The sequence below is a fragment of the Apis mellifera genome, linkage group LG5 (genome assembly GCF_003254395.2).
Source record: "Apis mellifera strain DH4 linkage group LG5, Amel_HAv3.1, whole genome shotgun sequence".
NCBI classification, from domain to species: domain Eukaryota; kingdom Metazoa; phylum Arthropoda; class Insecta; order Hymenoptera; family Apidae; genus Apis; species Apis mellifera.
Genome location: NC_037642.1, coordinates 2,556,307 through 2,575,553, shown reverse-complemented (window position 1 = coordinate 2,575,553; position 19,247 = coordinate 2,556,307). Strand labels below are relative to the sequence as shown.

The 19,247-nt window shown below is 31.5% G+C and overlaps 1 protein-coding gene across 1 annotated transcript in view; it reads left to right on the top strand.

Moving 5' to 3' along the window:
• Window positions 1–19,247, top strand: part of Nrx-1 (neurexin 1) — a gene marked incomplete at its 3' end in the record, with an annotated part of 337,998 nt that overhangs the window by 111,728 nt on the left and 207,023 nt on the right.

The window sequence follows — 19,247 nt, the reverse complement described above, 5'->3', positions numbered from 1 at the left end:
AGCAATTAAAAAAAATTGTCATTGAAATAGAGGAGGACGAGTGAAAGGAGGAATGTTTGCTTACCAGGTTTCATCGTCCATCAGAAGCTCTCGCCATACCAATTGGCTTCTTCTCTCAAAGGAGGCTCTATCGTAAAGATCTTGATAAAGTTTCAAATTGCAAAGCATTGTACGTAAACGTTGAGACGAGGTGTAATAAGAATTCCTTCTCTGAGATTTTTTTTCTTCGCTAAGTTGTTGTTCGTCGAACTCTAATATCAAACGTACGCTGTTCAATTGTTCAGCAAACTCACCGTGAGTGAGATTAACGAGGAAAGCATCGGGGAATCGTTTAGTCCTTGTCACTACTTCTGTCGTACCTAATTCGTTTATAAGTTTCAAAACTTCGTTTCTACTAGCCTCGTCGTGGAATTTGCACGACATGATTTTAGATGTTACATAAGCAACTTTTAAAAGAGGAGCAAATTCGATTTCCTCTAAAACTATGTGTACTACAAGCCAATTTTCGTAATGTCCAGGCATTCTGACAACAAAAAAAAAAATTTTTATAATATCTCTGGTATATAAAATTTATAAATTATTGTTATTATTGTTATAAATGAATTGTGAACACGCTCGATAAATTTGATGGATTGCTTTTCAACGTTTCGATAAAATCAGCCACGAAAATGATTAAATATCAGGGACTTACTTGTTATAATATAATATAGGAAGCAATGATAAAATATTAGAGACCACAATTTCAGCAAAATTCCGATAGTACACTAACGAGCCGAAGAAACGTACGAACATAATATTGGATGTGCGAATCACGTGACTTGAGCTAAGTTTGTTTGTCCAAATATTATTTGTTTTCGTTATTTCGTACTTTATCATTGGTTTTTCTATCGTGAAATCGTTAAATCGTCGAAATTTTAATGACGTATGTATGTTTATACGACGAGAGGTAACCGTGGTTCAAACCGTGGTTCTCCAACGATGATTGTAACGTATTTGAAATCACGTTGAAATCATCTTCGAGTCAATTCGATTTCGAATCGATTAATTTTCGATCAAGATTCTCCATTTTAAATTCGTCAAATTAATCGGGAATCGTCGTATAATGAATGAAATTTAAGAAATTTGGGAAGCAAGATTCAGAGTAGCAAGAGTAGCCGCGAAATGACCACCATCGATCAATCGTGGTCGGTTAATTCGTATCGTTTGAATACAAAATTTGAATATGCAGATCCATCGTCTTGAAAATATATTAAAATTAACAAACTCTAACATGGTTATTAAATTACGAATTAACAATTTATTCGCATTATGCATAGAGCGTGTATTTTATGATATTGAAATATTAAATAATTAACGTGCTCATATACATTATTATAAATTTTGTATAAATTGTATTAAAAGTTTGTGTTAAAGTTTTCTCAGATTGCACGATAAATATACATCTTTTTGTACATCAGAAGGTATTCGTACAAAGATTCGTGATAAAGAATAAACAGATGCACCAGGATTTCAGAAAATATGGTTTGAAATTTATTCGGTAAATGTAAGTAAGCAGATAATTTCACATTAAATTATGAAGGAATTGTTAATGTCACTAATTGCTGTATAATTAGTATTATAGTGCTTGTATTTCAGTCACTTACTCTAATTACGTTTTAATTTCATTATGAATCTCTATCTCATGTTTAAATTGCTAGATAAAATCATATAACGAAAATGGGATTAATTTTGTTTATAAATTGTATTTTAGAGTGTAACGGTTGAGAGATGTTTATGATATTTAAACTGTCATAAACATTTGATGAAAAGAATACAAATTCGAATTATCATATCACATATCGATATATGTGTATGTATAACACATACATATATATGTATATACATTGAAATTATCAATTTCAAATTAAGAAATAAGAATTAGAAATTTATATATGTATCATACTGTATTGTTAATTAATTTATATTAAAATTATGAAATACAATTAAAATTTAATAAGCAATATAAATTAAATTATTAGTGTTTAAATAAAAAAAAGTTTATCTTTTAACAATAAATTATTTGAGTGAATGTATTGAGATTTGTAAATACATCTTATTCAAATAAATATCTTTTGTTAAACTATAAAACAAAATATTAATCAAATTTTTAAGAATAAATAAATATAATATTTGTTTCATTATATTTTTGTAATCAAAGATTATAAGAAAAGAAATTTTATTATTACTTCTTCAGAAATATTTTAGAAATATTTCAATATATAACAATATTTAAAAAATATTAATAATTTGTTCTAGAAGAATAATCTTTTGAAGGATTTTGTTAAATAATTTATGAATGAATTCATTCCACATTTTTTATCATTCTCTTTTTAGTATTTTGTAAAGCTAGTTTCGATTTCTTCCATTTCATTGGTCTATATGTATTCTATGAAATTTAGGTCTATCCTCTTTTAATATCATTATCCATCCAATTTATTAATTAGAGTAAATAATTGAACTAGAAGAAAGTACAATATATATGAAGAGAAAGGAAATATTTAAATATCCATTTCTGTATGAGTATTAGAATACTCATATTAACAAATTATGTATAAATAATATCTTTCTTTTTATATATAATGTTTAATATTTTATAATAATATTTATAATATTTAATATATTTTTTCAAAGATTTATTTTTTGAATTTTAATCTTATTCATAATTGCTTCATAGTTTAAGTTACAAAAATTTGATAAATATTAAAAGATAAGGAATCTTTTATTTATTATAATTTTAAACAATGAAAAAAATATAAAGTATATCAATATAATATAAATTAAAACGTTAAAAGAAGAAATATAATTCAAAATATATTAGAAACACATAAGCTATAAAAAACATTTATAAATGTTTTAAAATTTTTAAAAATCTTATATACAGACACATAGATTAAAAATTTAGAACTGCATTCTCAAAATTCTTATTCTTATTCTATACATTTTTATCCTTGAACATCTTTTCCATTCGATATAGATATATACGTTTAGAGACTTCTTCGTTATTGAACAACGCAAAATTCGAATTTTTCGATCAGGAAGTCGAGTTCAAAACAGCGAGCTGATTGCGTGACACGCTGGCGAGTTTTCGTTTATTCGGGACAAATTGACCTGTCCTTTCCGGTAGCTACGTTTAAATTGGAAAGCAATGGGTGGACAACGATGGTCAGGACGTTCTCCAGTTTTCATTTAACTCTTACGAATGGGCTGGTAGCAGGTTTTAAACTATGCGATAGTTGTTCGGGGACTTTGAATTGTTTCATTTGTTTTAAATGCAAATTTAGAGTGTTTAGAAAGTTCGAATGATAAGAGTTTAATTGCTTTCTTTCTTTTTTCTTTTTTTTTTTATCAGAGATAAAGGTTTGGGAATTAAACGATGAGATGATAACGAGGACGTGTAAATTGAGTTGGAGATTGTTTCGTGGAAGATCGTCGTTGAATTACGAGAGATTTTTGAAAAAATTAGAGAAAAGTGTTTCTCCTTATATTTCTCTCCTTGTTAAACACACGTATTCGTATTATGTATACACGGTATTAATACAGAATAACTTTGAATTTCATTTTAACGTTCGAAACAAAACAAACAAAAATATCGGTTATACGTAAAAATATTCGTCTTAGGATTTCAATTTCATTATTTGTTATTATAACGTTATCTCCTTTTTTTTCCTCCCCCTTTTCGAATTAACAATACGTTTAAATCTACATAAAAAGATTCTATTCGAATTAGTAATCGTTTTACTTACAATTTCATCATTTACATACAATAATACGTGTAATTAGTAAAAAAGAAGAAAATATTTTCGAATCACTCCCTAAATCCATTCCCTAAATCGAGGCAATTCTTCCTTCCCTTCGAACAAGAAAAAAAAAAGAAAACTTCGAACTTTCCAAAGGCATGAATTTGAGGGCATCCGATACAGGATTATAGGCGCTTCATGGAGTTTAGAGGGGGCGGAAATGAAATCGGAAAATGAGCTGGGGGGGCGTGGGTGGCCGATTTAGGCGACGTCGACGACGACGTCGGGGTGGTTATTAAATAGCTTGGCTATAAATTGCCGAGCAATTCGCCTTAACCGCGCAATTCCTCCCCCCCTTGCATCGGCTGAAACTTAGTCAATTTCCAGTAGCGTGAACGTTTACACGCGCCTCCGACGTGTATTTACGCGGGAATACGTGCGAATACGTCGAATCGTGCTTTAATCCATCGGGGTGCAGATGCGTCTAAAGTGCACCACTCGCCTCGTTTCCTTTCTTACGTGGCCGTGCGTGGATCGATGGATCGTTCAGTGCCGCTCGACACGCGATCCCACAGTAAACGAAATCGTTTTTATCGAGAGTTTGCGAATATCGTTCAAGTTTTCTTTTGTTTTTTCGTAGATTTAGTTAATTGGTTTTTTGCTTCGAGACTGTAGAATTTGTTAATAATAATACAGTGTTAACAGATTTTGTAAAATTATATTGATTCGTGTCAAGAGTTTGAAATTTAATTATCTTAAACTTGAAATGGATTTCGATAGATATATATACGATGAAAATGATAAGATTAAAGTTTATTATTATCTCATAATTTATTAATCCAATATATACGATGAACAGGATATTCATATTGGAAGGTACTTTAGAAATTTCTCACGCGATTTAATCTTCTGCAGGGAGGACAATTGTGATTCTCTTATTCTATACACGATATAAGAGTACAGAAACGATCGAATCCATTTTTCTCTGTCTCTCTCTCTTTCTCCTTTATCTTCATCCCCCTTTGTGATGAACGACTCTTCCAATCTCGCCGCGTGGCAGTTTAAGAAAGTTTCGGCCATGCCTCTGGGCGGACACCTCGCGCGATTACCCCTTTGAGGCAACTTCTGCCGAAGCAGAACGTTTAATCAAGTTGACAACTTTCGTAATCACGCTCGTAATACGGTCGAGTCGCGTGTAGGCTGAAGTTGAACGAGCCTTCCGGCGGCTATTCGCTGAATAACGATGCGACGATTTGCTAAAAAGCGCGTATAATTAGAGATTTTACCCGTTGGCATTGGACGGAACATCCGATCATCGCGGGGTATTTAATTCTTTTTCTTTTCTTTTTTTTTTTTTCCGAGGAGGGGAATGAAATGTGGCTCGATTGAAATGTTAATAGCCAACCCGTACTTTCGAACCGTGGATTTTAATTCTCGAGTGTTACATCTTCTATTCCTTTTTTTTTTTCGTGTAAATAGAAATTGAAGACGAAGGAATTTGGAATTGTCCTCTGTGTATGCAATGGTTCATCAAATGTTAAATTTGATTCGATTAATGAATTAATTATAGTGATAAGAATTTTAAACGTATCAAGTTGATCTACTCCATCAATAACGAATTATAATAAAAATATTGTTTGTGACTAATTCGTTTAGGAAGATGTTTCATATGAATTTTTAGAGGAGGTTTGATGTAATAAATTAACGAGTAAGTAAAAGTATCGAATGCAAAGATTTTAAGTTATGTAAATTAAGAATGGAAATAACAACGATAATTAAAAACGTTGACAATGGTAAACAAAGAATCGTTGAAATTCGATGTTTATCAAATAAATTGATAAATTTATTTTAATTTAAATTAATATATATTCTTTTTCGAAGCTTTGGAGAATTAGTGTCTTGCCCAAACAATTTGAATTCCACCATACTACGTGAAAAAAATGATTCAGTATAGAGATTCATATTATAAGATGAATGAAGACTAATGAAAAAATAAATAATAAAATTGTAAATCTGGACGAAGAAGAGTTAATAATACAGATAAATAGAAAAAATTAAAAGCAAAAAGTGAGGTATACTGTAATTATAAATTATAATATCACGTGTGAGATTTATAATTTTCAATTATCTATATTTCACGAAAGAGAATTATTCGAGTATCGATTGGGATTGATTTAATGGAATCGATAAGGTTGAGAGAGGAAAGGAGGATAATAGTTGGATGTATTCCGTTCATACGAATGATTCGATCGAGGATTGTAACGAGGCTGCTCTTAATTAGGCGGGGCTAAAAGAGCAATTATAACGGTCTACATTCAGTGATTAATGAATGAAATAGTTTTGAAACATTGGATTGGTGGATGACAGATTTCATTTAACAATGGCGTAACTAATTATCACGTTGAAATTGAAATATCAAAGTGATTAAATAAACGCGCGATTGGAATTCTTAAAAGTACTCGAATTTGTTACCTTTTATTTGAAACTATTTCCTATTATTCTATTAGATTAATTTTATATAATACCGTGTTATTTTTAATAAAATCGAAAAACGTGAGGTGAATATATAGAAATACTTTTTAAATCGAAGGTAATTTAAATTAAATCATCCATCTCTCGTGACATAAATTAATGATATCGAGGATTAATTATATGTTAAATTTATCTCTTAATTATTATTTCTTTATTTACATATGATCGAGGAAAAAAGAAATAGCTCGCTTAAAAGCAGAAAATAATTGATAAACAAATCCCGCGAGAAATATTGAATCGATTAAAACTCGAATTTTAACTTAAATCGTGATTTGTATTACAAAATTATATTCCCTCTCAAATTTTGATTAATCCCAAGACATGGTCACTATGTATAATTTTCATAGAAATATTCCATACGATGCTCATCACATTTTCTAAACGTTCATGGAGCTGAACAACTGTTCTGGGTCATCGATCTTCCCAACACAGACGACGATTTTACGAGTCGCTCGGTTGGGTATTAACTCTTTTTTTTTTTTTTTTATTATTATTTTTTTTTCCATCGTCGTCTGTACGACCGAGGTTGCATATGATAATACACGGATGATATAATTTATCGACGAAAATATCGGTGTTGTGATACTTTCTCCACACACGCTATCTAGGTTACAGAGTTAAGCTGGAAATATAGGGGAAACGATTTCGTTTAGTATCGGTGTATACTGAAGTATTGAAATACTGAAACGAAATGCCGGATATATCGTGTATTATGAAACATATGTTTCGGGTATTTGTAAAAGCACCGTATTTTTTAAAGATGAATTTGTTTTAAAGCCTTCCTAAACGATAAGTGATATTCCAGTTCCAGTTGGAGAATAATTTTTGCCCCGTTCTTTTTCATTTTACGTTTTATCGAATTGGAGTAAAGTTGTGGAAAAAATAGTCTACGAATTATAAAATTGGAAATATAAATATTTATAAATGTAATACCAATAATAAGTTTTATTTGAAGTTTGCGGTATTACAATTTTTTATTAAGATACACTTGTTTCCTCTTTTTCTTTTTTTTTAAATGAAATGCAATATTTTGAATGGAGTAATTTTATTTATATCGTATCATTAATTTATTTCACTGCTATTTAATAAATATATTTTTTTTTCAAAACATATATGGATATTTATAGAGGTATTATCTTAGTTAATCATCTTTTCTAAATAATTAACTTATGACACTATATTAAAGGATCGAATAACTGTTTAGAAAGTGTTTTAAAAAATATCTCAATGCTTCATACAGATCTTGAATAACATTTTTCTCAGATTTTCACTGGCTTACCATAAAAATGTCGATACGAGAATAATACAATCGTAAAACATTGTCGAGATAAAACCATACGATCACGTGGTGACAAACAAATATCATAAATTATATTTCAGTTCTGGTAGAACAGAAAATTTCATTTTGTTCGATTTCACGAACCATCATCCTATATAATAAAAAAACATTGCCAAAGAAAAGATTACAACATGGAAAAACTGCAATTCTATATCCACTCTTTGCTTAATTCATCGCTCCATGATTTGGTTCATACTTTGAAAAGGAATATTCATCTCTCTATGGATAACTAAATGAAAGAAATCCCAAAAATAAACGCTCTTTTTCAACCGCTTCTCCCTGTTATTTCACCTCATTTATCTCATAATTTCTCATTGCCAATAAAATATCTCCAAATAGCTGTTAAAATGAATCATTAAATATTCAAGATTTTGAAACTCTTGAAAAGCCTTAACAACGAAAAAAATTGACTATCCGATCATCATCGATCCCCTGAAAAACGCTGCTTAGCTTCTGCATTTATATTTCACCCGGTTAAATGGCCAAACCGCACCACGCGTCCATACACGTCCCGCAATTTTGAGAGCCTCGTTAACCTGCATATTTCATCGGGAGAGCATATTTGATTTTTTTTTGAAAAGGGTGCCTCTGACATGGATTGACAGAGATGGCCGCGTATACGTACGCGGGATAATCGATCGATCGAATCGTTTTACGATTCGTTCGCCACTCGAAACCCTGCTAATCCCTTCAATCACCCCCTCCCCTTGGAAACCGTACGATATAATTGAATCGAGACAAACTCGACGATCGCAATCTGCTTTCGGGGGTCGCAAGCTGCTTTTCGAAATCGGTGAAAAAGGGATGAAATCAGTTCTAGAATCGTGGTAATCCAGCGAAAGTTTCACGGTTCGTTGTGTTTAACTTTTCGTGTTACCTTACGTATGATTGCGTGTTGTCTAGAACAGAGAACTTAAATAATTTTGTCGGAACTATGAGGAAGCATTGTCATTTTCGGAGAAGGATCGATAGAAAGATCGATCATTGAGTTAAAATACTTTTTTTAAACGAGAAAATTGAACGCTTTCTTTCATCTATTCTAAATTTAGTTCAAATTTCTTTGTTCAAAATTATTTTTAGTGTATTGAATTGTATAAGAACAATAGTTTGATAGTTTTTAAGTGATTTGTAGCAAAATTGAATGCTTTCTTTCATCTATTCTAAATTTAGTTCAAATTTCTTTGTTCAAAATTATTTTTAGTGTATTGAATTGTACAAAAATAATAGCTTAATAGTTTTTAAGTGATTTGTAGCACACAAAAATTTAGATTTTAAATATTATGAAAAGGAATTTTTATTGAAGTCAAAACAGAAAAGAATTATCTACCTGTGTTGTATTATATTCCATCCTGGTATGAATATGCATATGTATAAAAAGTAAATAGATAAATAAAATTATTCTTCATTATTCACGAATGAATTCACGAATGACTTTTTGCTACGATTAAATAAACAAATCGATAATTTTCAAAAAAAGGAAAGAATATCTGTCCAAATCGCATTCACGAGTGTCAAAATGTGTGCAGAGGAAAGTAAGAAGAGGGTTGTGAAGGGTTGAACGAAGGGTTGGAAAAATAAAACGTGGGGTTCTTCAGTTTGAAAATTTCGCAGTTATTTCGAGAGCGCACCAGGTTTCATCGATTCACATTTCAGATTTCTCGGGTTCCACTTGGAGGCAAACGAAACGGGGCAAGCGGATCCACGAGGAGAGTTGATAAGCGGGTCGGTCGGTGGAATCGCGAATAATTTTATCCGTATTGCTCCTCCTTGTTTCAAGACGATTCACCGTCGCAACTTACGAAAGAGAATTCTGAATTCACCGTTCCTTTAGCCGGCCTCGTTGTCGCGCACCAGAAAATGAAAGCTAAACGGGACGACGGGGCCGTGCACCTTTGATAAATGTTTGACGAGAGTTTGTAAATTGTGAAAGTTTGAGGAAGTGAATGAACATGGCTGACAGCTCTGCAAATACTGATACCGTTCGTGTAATCTCTATTCTTCCTTCTTGGGTTACCTTTTCTCCTTTTTTTTTTTCTTTTTTTTTTTTACCTTTTCAATCCTTTGTTATGCACTCGTGACGAGGGATTTGCACGGTTTTCTAGACCGTTCGAGAGATGGTCAGATAGATAAAAAGTGGTATGGCGAGATTAATGGCGGCAATGGGGGAAAAGAGGAAAGATCTCGAAATACTTGTACGTTTGATCGAGATCCAAACTGATCATCCAGTTTGGATTAGTAATTTTAATCTTATTTTATAATGATGATACGTGTATCGATGTTGTATCATCTAATTTGAACAAATATTTCATATATTTTCTATGATATCTTTACACAAAGATAAGTATTTAATATTAGCGATTAATTATCATAAACTAAATTATATAGCTGAAAAAAATCAAAGGAAATTTTGATATTTCGTATGAAAACAAATTAAAAATATTTCATCATCAAAATCCATTTAGAAAATAAAGGAAGATATAGCAATTGATGTCAGTTTTTATTTTATTCTAATAGCTCGATCGGTTGCCGAGATATAAAGACTCAAAGTGTCCATTTAAGACAGTGGTGAAGTTATGAATGAGCTCGCGACCTTCGTTTTTCCTGGAAATGCGTACTATCTTCTTCCAGGAATCGCGTCTGCCGCTTGTCTGGAGTTTGGGATAGGTCAGAGTAGAAGTACGAGCGAGAGATCCGAGTAAGCAACAAGGACGGAGATTAAAAATTATCCTCTTCTTTATACGATGATATCTCGGGAACCGGAAGTGGTATCGGGATAAATGAAAAAGCGTTTCAAAGGGCAAGGTTCCATGCTTCTATCGATCTTTGATTCGTCGATTAAAAATCATTATCTTCGGAATTATAGCGATTCAAATTTTCCGAATTTTAATAGAATTTAATAAGATTTCGATGAACGATTAAAAATTATCCTCTTCTTTACACGATGATATCTCGGGAACCGGAAGTGGTATCGGGATAAATGAAAAAGCGTTTCAAAGGGCAAGGTTCCACGCTTCTAACGATCTTTGATTCGTCGATTAAAAATCATTATCTTCGGAGTTATAGCGATTCAAATTTTCCAAATTTTAATAGGATTTATCAGGGTTTCGATGAACGATTAAAAATTATCTTCTTCTTTATACGATGATATCTCAGGAACCGGAAGTGGTATCGGGATAAATGAAAAAGCGTTTCAAAGGGCAAGATTCCACGCTTCTATCGATCTTTGATTCGTCGATTAAAAATCATTATCTTCGGAGTTATAGCGATTCAAATTTTTTCTAATTTTAATAAGGCCTTAATCGAGTTTTAGAGATATATCTAAACTGCACCGATCTTAATAATACGATTATTTATAAAAAAAGAAACGAAACAAATTGCGTTCACGTGATTATTTTGACAATCTTTTGTCGATAGGATAACAAACTCTCGCATCTATAAACTGTGCGCCCAGCAAGCGGAGCAAGTTGGCTGCATATTAAATTATGTTGTCACTAATAATGTGTTTCGTCGTGTAGCTTCTAACCGGCAAGAAATATTGTCGTTCATGGCATAACGTTGGCCACGAGATACACCGAAACGCGATTACATTTACGCTCGGTTCGTTTCGAAACTCGTGAGATGTAATTTTATTCAAATTGTGTTATCAGTCGCGTCGTCACGTAAAGTACATACGTTAAATCCTTGGCTACGATCCTTCGCAAAGTAAGGATATGATGAAAGTTTGGTGTTTAGCGGACGTTTTGTGAAATTGTTAAGTTTGAGACGTGAGTGCTCGAAATCTTCAGTCAGTTTATCTTCACATTCGTCTTGGCAAGTTGAATACATTCGATCGAAAACACGATGAATAACTCGCAATTCTGTTTCCTTTAATAATTTCAATTAGAGCAATAGTTCAGAGATTGGATTTCTATTCCAAGATTTAACCTCGTGATAATAAAAAAAATCCCCGTTTCTTTTATCTTTTGATATTTTTGCAACTTCTGCAATTCTGTTGTTTCGATTTCAAAGAAATATATCAACACCCTATATTGCCCAATAAGAGGAGACAAAAATGAAGAAAGAAATCCGAGAATATTCATAAACATTGACAAACATTGATACGAAGAAGAAGAAGAAGAAGAAGAATTTCTATCGATCGGGAAAGAGAGGAATGAAAAGAAAAGGGAAGAAAGAAAAATAGATCCGGGAAAAGCGAGCAGACACGAGGCTTTGTCCAAACGAAACGAGATAGGTGTTTGAAATTTATGGGCTTAATGTTAGGCACACTTATCGTCACGTAGGAGGAACGAGGCTCTCGTAAATCCTTCGCTATCCCCCTCCCTCCCCTCTTTTACCTCCATCTCACTCTCTCTCGTTGCACAGGCCGTACCTATGCTCGCATACGAGATATGACGAAAGTTTGTAGACTGCGAACCGATTTCGAGACTTGTCACAGAGTTTACAATATATATTCTCGCCTCTTCGCCGAGTTTCCATCCAATTTCTGTGTACCAACGGGGGCATAGACGTAGCCGTTTCTCCTTCCCCACGTGACAAAATTTGGTTGACAGTCACGATCCCGTGTGGATGATTCGCCCCCCTCACGGAAAGGAATCGAATACCAGAAACCAGTCTAGGGGATTCTCCAAATTATCCCCTAGACATTGTCATGGGATGGTAAGCCAGTCCCCAGTTGTAATTCTAACGTTCCTGGCGTGCCGGCAAGAAATCGAGGGGCAAATATTCGAGGATTATGGAATTTGCATCTGCGTGGTCTCTGGACAGTGTTTCTCAATTCTCTAGAGAAGAATTGAGAATTTTTGTATTCTGTTTCTTTTCTTGAAATTAGATATAGGTTATGTAGTGATTGTAGTATTGGATTATTGAATATATATGTAATATTTACACTATAATTATTGTTATCTTATTTACTTTCATAAAGTATAGGTTGAAAGTTAGAGATTAGAATTGTTAAAATCATTTTTTATTAGTCAATAAATAAACCAAGTATTTTTATATAAGTATCTATTTATATAGAGTAATTATTGTTCTTTATCAACATTTATTACATTTATCATGTGTAAAATGAATGTAATTCATTTAGTATCAATGAATAGAATAATGCATATTGTAAACAATCTATCTGTTCCACAATTTCTGCATTCTACATAGCAGGTAGATTCAATTCCTGGCATCTACCGAATTGCCATCTTAATGAACGGTTGTCTCATTAACGCGAGATTCTCATTGCATATAGTTAATTCATGTTACGTTACAATTCACGTTATGCAAACAACGCTTGTCCCTGTTCTTAACACGTCGACACGTCCTTGAATTTACTCAATGCTTTTATAGTTAGTATCTTCTCAGTTAGTATATTCTACTTGGCTTGCTTTTGGATGCAATGCAATTTTTCTCTTTCCATTAATAATTTATTTGAACTTTTCTAAGATAACTGTACTTGTGTTTCCTTTAAAATTTTTAAAAGTTTTAGTTAAAAGTAATTTTATATAATATATCAAAACAATTAATTTTATGAATAAACAAATTATTTGTAATTTTAATCTAATGATTGAATTTTCAATATTTCATTAATACTTCTTTTGTTGTCATCATTAATTTTTTAATCTTTTTAAAAAATAGCTTATCAAAACTTGATAAAATATAATTATTTTGTATCCTCAAATAACATTCATTTTATTCCATGTATTATTGTGTGCCAATAATATTAAAAAATATTTTGTAACTGTAACATTTAAATTAAAGGAAAACTTAACACAAATGTATGCCAATAATATTTATTTCAAAAAATATCAATAGCTTATATAGATGATATTTGATGTAAAATATAAATTATTTTCTGTATAAATGAGATATAAACTCTACATTTATTACATTCTTATGTTCCATTATATTCCAAAGTGTTTCCATATAAAATTACGATGATGAACATAAAGAGATAGAAACAAGGAAAGATAACGAGAAATGAGCAGAATATCAACGTTCTTCTTTCTCGTTAACGAGAGAATATTTTATGAAAACCCTCTTTTCTCAACCTATACTTAAGGTCGAATCGTACCACTTTCACTTTATACCCCACATAACTACACTGTTTCATGGCTCAACCCAGTTACCTCGTTCATAGTGAGTAATTGAGATTATACGCAAAGCCTAATATTCACTGGGACAGAGAAGGATCGTACGTCGAGAATGAAGGGTAATTTTTCTGGGATCAGATCGTTTGACGGATAATTTGTTATTCTTGATGTTTTAGTTTAACACGTTTTGATTAATATGTAAAAAATGCGTACGTGTATTTTTCCACGACGTTTTAATGATAATGGAAAGATTGAAACGAGGAAGAAAGTTGTTACAGTTGTTTCTATTTGAATTTTGTCTCTTTCGAATGAAGCATTTTTAGATATATTAGATAAATATATCGTATGCAATTGCATGATATTTGTATAATTATTATTCAGAGAATAATAACTTTTGACAAAATTTCAAAATAATAAAAATTTCTTCAATTTTTGCAAAAATTTAATTCAATGAACGATAAACTTGATAAACTTTTTTCGATAATTCCGAACATATTTTAATATGATCCTCTTGTTCTGAAAACTGGACATTTTAGTTCATTATGATAATTAAAAAGTATACAGAGCTCCACTCGTTATAATGTTTGTTGAAGTATCTACTAATTAGTCAGATTTAACTTGCATAAATTTTTCGCATTATTTATTTTGTAATAAACAGAAACGATAACAATAATATGTTAATCCTCTGTTAAAGTTTAATAAAAATATTGAAATCTTACAAATTATTAATACGTAATGCTTATTTCAGTTAAAAATTATATGGCACTTAATGTTAGTTGATGATAAAGTTGCAGAATATTTTAAAATCTGTAGCGAGAAAAGACATCTGAAAAAGGAACATTTGAATTGAATTAGAATGTGAAGAATAATCTCATTAAGCCGCATTAACGAATTAAATATTCATACAACCAATTTCAAAAATATATATATAAATAGATGGCATTTTCAAATAATAATAAATTAGGAACGAAACATCATTGTACAATTTCACTTTATCGATTTCTTAATATATTTAATGCACCTGTGTTTCCTATTATTAAAATTTATAATTATTATATTAATTATGCACTTAACATCTCACTGATATAATAATAAAAAATAATTCATTTCAAACCTATCAAATCAATATATTAAAAACTTTCATAATTGATTTCAAAAAAAAAGAAAAAGAATCATTCCAAATTATGGATCATCATCGTCGTCATTGAAAAAAAAAACGTATCCAATCGCTCTCGTCAAATTACATAAAACTTCGATAAAATATTTCTGAAACGAATCCATGAATCTTACGTATCACTTACGTACCAACCACAATCTATCTCTTTACGCTATTTTCAATTTAAAAGGGCGGGTATCCTCGAGCGAATTGCGGGAAGCACGGGACGCGATTTGTCGAGGATACATATATCTATATATATATATATATAAGGCATCGTTTGGGCGAATTTTCATCGCCGGTTCCCAGATGCGGCTTCGAATAAACAGGAAGCGGCGTCTTCGTGGACGTTATTTGTATCTGTCAGCGGGGCGGGAGGGGAGAGGCGTAACACGCGTTGGCGAACACACTTCTCCCGTTTGCACGCGAATATATATACATTCCCATGGAACAGTCGCTATTGATTATCGTGACGTGAGTGGAATCCGAGCGTACCGAGAGGGGGGAGGGCATCTGCCACCCCTTTTCTTACGTTTCCTGGCTCTCGCCTTCGTGGCCCGAATACGAGGCCGGAACCCGATACCGCGCCAATGGCTAATGTTTCCCCGCGGATCGGTAAGGAAATTACTGTGTGAAATAAAAGCCGTACGTCCGAATGTGAAAAGTGAATAGCGTTTGTGAAACAATTTTGCCGCAATGAGATCATTCCTCCCCGTGAAATATGTTTATATCTGGCGAGGGTGGTTTTTTCTCTTTCTTTCCCTCCTTATCGAGGGAATGAAATGAAAAATGGTTACGATTCGACAATATGGTTTAACAAAAGTGGGATAATTTTTTCTTTCTTTAACAGAAAATAAATGTAAATGCAAGGAGCAGGCTTCACAGGTTTAATTTGTTGTAACTTTTTAAAGGTAAAGGTAGCAGGAGTTTCTTTGATCTTTTTTTTTTTTGCAATATGTATTTTAATTAATTAATGTTTAATTATATTTATATATTTCACGGATAATTTAATGATTAATCGTTAATTTGACTAGTTGTGGATATTTGGTAAAAAATCATTCAAAATACAACGTGCAATAAAAATGCATGTATAGTAATAAATAATTAATGAAAGAATATTGTCGAATAAACGCTATAATAAAAAATATAGAAAATTGCAAATGATCCTGACTTTTTTATCCAGAGATTGTATTTAAAAAAAGGTAGCTCATCCATTCAGAAATCTTTATTTGAATATATTTGAGTATACCAACATTGAATCGAGTTATTCGTTCGTTTGAATTATCGTTTCTTATTACTTCTCATTATTATCACGTCATTGTACCTACGTTGACAAATTACTGCGTGTATAGTTAAATTTCAGACGCGTGAACCATTCGCAATTATTAACGAGCACGCGAAAGTTATCCGGGGAATTACGGTTACTCGATTACGCATCAAGAAATTCCAACAGGGCGGAAAGTGCATCGCTTTCGCAAAGTATGCGCCGCATAGTTACATAAGTATGTCTCCTGCTGCATCGAGCGCATTTATCTCGAAAGTAGCAAAGTATTATAATTGGCCGCACGATCGTGTAAAAATCCTTGTTGAAGAACGCGTTAAAAATAAACGAGAAGAATCAATATTAGAATCAATATTTTAATTATATTTAACATTAGATATAATTCTAAAAAAAAATAAGCTTGAAGATTCTTCAAAAATATTTAATTACGGATAAGAAATATAAAAAGTATTGATAAATATTCGAATTTGAAAGTTCTAAGAAAAGACTCCTCGAAAAAGATATAAACGAATTAAAAAATCTAAAATATTACGGATAAGAAATATAAAAAGTATTAATAAATATTCGAATTTGAAAGTTCTAAGAAAAGACTCCTCGAAAAAGATATAAACGAATTAAAAAATCTAAAACATTACGGATAAGAAATATAAAAAATATTGATAAATATTCGAATTTGAAAGTTCTAAGAAAAGACTCCTCGAAAAAGATATAAACGAATTAAAAAATTTAAAACATTACGGATAAGAAATATAAAAAGTATTGATATTCATATTCGAATTTGAGAAAAGAAAAGACTCCTTGAAAAAGATATAAACGAATTAAAAAATCTAAAAAAGAAGAAGGAAAAAGAAGAAAGAATCGCGTATAGTATCAAACTGAAATTTGTCCCGTTAAGAGGAATAACACCATATCCTGAAAACGTGGAAAAGTCAATCGTAACCGGAGACGATTACGAGTGCTGCAACAGCTATTACAGACCGGGAACTGAAATTTGATTTTGTGCCCCCGTATCGTTTCTCGTCTCACGACTCTGGCCCGCGCCCTGAATCCGCAATAGTCTTGAAAACACGGTTACACCGTCAGCTGATACAAGTGGCTGTACGTGATCCGGTAACAGAGCGACCTGGGAAAAGTATAATTGAATTAATAAACTACCACGAAATCTGGCGGCCAACTTATTTACCCCGACAACTGCAACGAGTGCTGCAGAGGTCGAAAGTATAAAATGACCCATCCATCCGTCCCGATATCTTCACTCCAATTCACGTTCACGATTTTCACTGTTCTGATGTGGAATAATATTATTCGCAGGATATTATCGTTCAACTTTTCAACAAAATTATTTATACACTAATTTTACCCTCCTTAATTATTGATTTTTCAAGTTTCTCTTACTTTTCAATTTTATTTCTTTCTATTATAATTTTATCAATAATCGTAATCAGATCAAGGAATGGTATTTCTTTTTATTTCATTCATTGCTATATAAGTGAATAAATAGATATTCAGAATTAAAATAATGTACAAGTATATAAATTAAAGCATAAACGATAATATTATCATATATTTGGATTGGCACAATTCCTTACAGACGTGTTTCCTCGTTTCTCGAGCTTTCTTAAGCGCGTTTCTGCAAATTCCAACGGAATAAAGCACTTTAATTAGTCGGGATGTTACTATGGTCAGTATTACGATGTTCGCATCTTCCACTTTATACCAATTTCCCTTTCCGTTTACACGTTTCGTTCCTTTCCTCCCTTAATAACTTTGTGTTCGTACGAAACGATGATACAATAAGGTAATAAGAGTGTATCATTCTCAAATTGTTGGAAACACCTACAATTTTCTGGCTATAAAAAGAGGCGAAAGAATTTAAAAGTACCATAATAAAATCTCGACATTTTAAAGATCTGACTAGTTTTGATCCTTTTCAATGTCAATCCATTGAAGAATCCTCTTAATTCTTCTATCAATTATGATATTTTGTCCAATTAATAAAAATTCACATGTAAAATGTGAATATTATAAATTTTTAAACAAATTTGTAACAAGCAGAAAACATTAATATAAATTCTGTTCATTAAATATTCGAAAATTCTATTCTCTGAAACGAGTCTTTAAATAAATATCTTTGAACACGTTATTTATATATATATCACGAGATAGAGTGTAGCTAGATACTCACAATTTCTTTCTGAAGTGGTTCCCAAAGTACCGGAAGGCGAACTTTCGGGAACACGTATTAGGTTATGGGGTCAACCGCGTTGGTCTAGTCCATTACTAGTTCCCGTGAATCTTGTCGATCGCTTCGTTGCTGGCACGTGGCCATTTTCGGATGACGAAAGATGGAAAAGGATTTTCTCGAAACCGTATCGATTCCGATCGAAGCGGGACACCGTTCTCGTATTATTGCGACAATTTGATACACGGTGACTTAGTAAAAGACGATTTTCTGAACAAAGATACAATATCGAACTTCTATATATATATATATATATATATATATATATATATAAAAGTAGGAAATCTCTAGAATTTATAGACTGTAAGATTTTGATATAAATTTTATCGAGAAAAGTATTTGAAGGATTTTGCTTTGAACGATCTTAAGGAAATTGAAAAGAATAGAGAAATCGATAATTGAAAATATTATTAAAAATTTACTTACGTTGATATTTTAACTCGTCTCTGTTTAGATTGATATTTATACATATTTGTTATAAGTAACAATAAAAACATTATATTATATAGCAAATTAATTGAATAATTGAATTACTTTGTAGAAAAGATAATTTATTATCCAGTATAAAGATTATTGAAAATTTATATAACTTAAAATAAAAAACAATATACCTTCCTCACATATATATTGTAATATATTTCTCTGGGATTGAAACATTGTTCAAATTAAGAGGAAATCAAGAATATACAATTCAAATCAAGAAAATTAATTGGATAATTGAATTACTTTGTAGGAAAGATAATTTATTATCCAGTATAAAGATTATTGAAAATTTATATAAAAATAAAAAACAATATACCTTCTTCATATATATATTTTAATATATTTCTCTGGGATTGAAAC